The following is a 3,497-nucleotide window of genomic DNA, read 5'->3' as shown; positions in this document are numbered from 1 at the left end:
GAGGCTGGAAGCCATGTGAGCTTGAACTTCTAGGAATGGGTACTAATGTGTAAAATAACAAAGTGGAATTGATGAAGTGATAAACCTCATTGTCTCCCGGAGGCCACTATTAAAATGTACCTCAGTTATTCTCTAGTAGTCCCCTTAGTACTTAGAACAGTTCTGATTCATTTCTCAGATTAGCTGATTGATATCATGAGCCCTGAGGGAGTGTGTAGATTTAAAGGCAAATAGGACGTTAGAGGTCATCCAGATCAGAGATGTCAAACATACATATTACAGTCCTTAGCACTCCCCATTGTGGCCCAAGCCAGATTCAAATGTTTGGAAATATTTGGAAATATTAAAAAAACAAGTAAAAACCCAATAGAACATAGATAATATTATGTGGTTTCTTAAGTCAATATACCACCCCTACAAGTCCTTATAGATGCTTTAGTGCCTTTGTTTCCATATGAATTTGACATCACTGAGCTAGGCCAGCCCCTTCATTTTATTTTTTTAATTTATCTTTAAAAAGGCAGGGTCACACAGTTAGAAAATATCTGAAGCCATATTTGAAAAGCTCATGCCTTTGTGTAACTGCCTCACTTCAATCCAATTTATGTTCAAGTAAAGACATTACTTCATGATGTTATTGGCCCACTTCAGGTCCTCCTGATTCCAGGCCTGGCATTCTATCATCTATGCTATCTAACTTCCCTTCCCTTCATTTTATAGATGAGGAAACTAAAGCCCAGAGATAGTAAGTGACTAACCCAAGGTCACACAGATACCAAGAAGCAGGGCTGGGTGAACTCAGGTCCATCTAATTCCATCTAGCATTTGGTAACCCACTGACTCAGGTGAAATTCAGATTTATCCATGGAATAATGAAACAACCAGCTTTTGGGGTAGCCCAAGGTTTCCTAGCCAGGTAGGGCAGGTCTAAAAAATGGATTCCTATGAGAGACTGTGACATGTGGGGATCAGAAGACTGAAATTCTCTTCTTCCTTTGTCCCAACTCCCCTGGGTTTATTTTAGTTCCAACTAAAATCTCACCTTCTGCAGGAAGACTTACCTAACTCCTCTTAATTCCAGTGCCTTCCCTCTATTGATTATTTCCTATTTATCCTCTATGGGTATATAAGTGTTCAATGAGGATTAGCACCTCTGGTACCTTTTTTAGGGCTATTCATCCATCTTTGGTGTCCACGTGGCACTCAACCTTCATCTGTGGCTCTAAGAAGCTGTATCATGAGCAGTGGCCACATCCTCATGAACCATCTCAGCAGATGGGCTAATCCAGATAGAAAGTAACTGCAATAAACCTGTAGGGAGTTAGGGGGATGTCTACTCCAAGTAGGGGAATCAGCAGATCAAGGACAATTTGTTCCAATTTTGCCAGTCATGAAGTCAGCTAAACAGGCTTGGTTATAAATGAAAGACACCAGTATCATCTACTGCATATCCTGGGCCATCACAGGTCATCCTGCTTTGCCTTGCCTTGCCATGGACTTCAATGACTCTGGAGGAGAGAGTAAGGCTCATGCATTTGTTTAACTGCCTCACTTCAATCCAATTTATGTACAAGTAAAGACATTGATGTCATTGGCCCACTTCAGAAATGAAGGACAAACAACATTTAACCTGTTTATATCTTGCTTTGTATGTATTTGTTTGCACATTGTCTCTTCCATTAGATTGGAAGCTCCTTGAGGGCAGGGACTATCTTTTGCCACTTTTTATGTCTCCAGCTCTTAACACCATGCCTGACACATAGTAGTTCTTAAATAAATATTGATTGTATAGAAAAAGAGGTATTGGCAAATGGACCCAAAGTTCATCAGTTTTTGTGGTTTCATCTTGGGTCAGCCTTTGCTGAATTATCTATGGGAAATGGTATAGGACAGTGATGGTGAACCTTTTAGAGACCATGTGCTCAAACTGCAACCCTCATGTGGCATGGGAACCCCCCCCCACCTTACCCTCAGACAGAGGAGGGAGGAAGCACTCTTATTGGTCTACTGGGCAGAGGAGTGGGTGATGGGAGAAATGTCTTCAGGGGCTCGTGGGGAGGGGGAAGGAGCAGCCCCCTCCAGCATGCTCCAACATGCATGCCATAGGTTTGCCAACAAGGATATAGGACCATAAAATGTTGGCATAGTATAGGTCTTTGATGGCAAACCTATGGCATAGGTGCCAAAGAAGGCACCCAGAATGTTCTCTATGGGCAGGTGCACCATTGTTCTCCACCTGAGTTTGTTACTAGAAAGGCAGAGGGACTTGGGTGGAGTTGCACCCTTCCCCCTCTCCACTGTGCTTGATGACTTTTTTCCACATCACCTGCCCCTCTGCCCAGCAGCCTAATGGGAGTGCACAAGGAGTAAGGTAGGTGGCTCACAGGTGGTAGAGCTGGAGGGAAGCAGAATGCTCACGTCATTCCTCTCCCCCTTTCCACCCCCAACTTGAGGACATTCCTCACTTCACCTACCCTTCTTCCTAGCAATGAGAGTGCTTTCTCCCTCCCCTCTGTGGGGTAAGGGGGAGGAGGCACATGTGGCACTTGGTCAGGGGTGGGAGGGACCTACATGGTCTCTAAAAGGTTTATCATCACTGGTATAGGTCCTACCTTCAAATTGCTTGTACTTTCCTAGATTTACTAGGTAAATATCCAGTGGATGACTATCACTATCTATGTGACACCCTGCTTTCCTACTTGCCCTGATTGTCATGAATTTTCTTCAATCCCACCTTCACCTCTGGAATGTTCTATCCTGGCAAAGACAGTGCCAAGTTGGCTGCAATGACAGGAGCACTCTGAATAGCAAGCTGGGAGTGGTCATGGGCATCAAGAGTCCTACCCCAAGGGGGCAGCTAGGTAGCCCAGTGGATAGCTCAACAGAGCTGGAATTGGAAGGACCCTGGGCAAGTCACTTAGCCTTTGATTGCCTAGCCTATGCCACTCCTCTGTCTAAGAATTGATATTAAGACAGAAGGTATGGATTAAAAAAAAAGAATCCTACTATAGGTACTTCTTATCCCCAGGTTACCCTGCACAGTTTGCCATTTGTCATTTTGCTTTTTAGGAACTGGAAAAAATTCCATGCTCATGATGTAGTAGAGTTGCCATTTGGTTTTTGGATTAAATCTGTGATTTCCTTGGAGTAAGGAGCTGTTGCCATGTCAACTGTCCCTGCTTATATAAATCGGCACCGCCTCTGTAATTACATAGGATCATGAGGCAGCTAGGTGGTGCAGAGGCTAGAGCACCACATACAGACACCACACACAAGTCAGGAAGACTCACATTGAGATCCACCCTCAGATGACTGCACAAGCCATTTAACTGCTTTGGGCTTCAGTTTCCTCAACTGTAAAATGAAGCGGATCATATTAGCACCTACCTCCCAGGGTTCTCGTAAGGATCAAATGAGATGACGTTTGTAAAGCAAGGAGCAGGTGCTTAAGGTCCCTTCCCTCCTCTCATTCTATTGGCACTTGAACCTCCCTTGCC

Source organism: Gracilinanus agilis, chromosome 4 (assembly GCF_016433145.1).
Source record: "Gracilinanus agilis isolate LMUSP501 chromosome 4, AgileGrace, whole genome shotgun sequence".
NCBI lineage: Eukaryota > Metazoa > Chordata > Mammalia > Didelphimorphia > Didelphidae > Gracilinanus > Gracilinanus agilis.
This window is presented reverse-complemented; position numbering follows the sequence as displayed.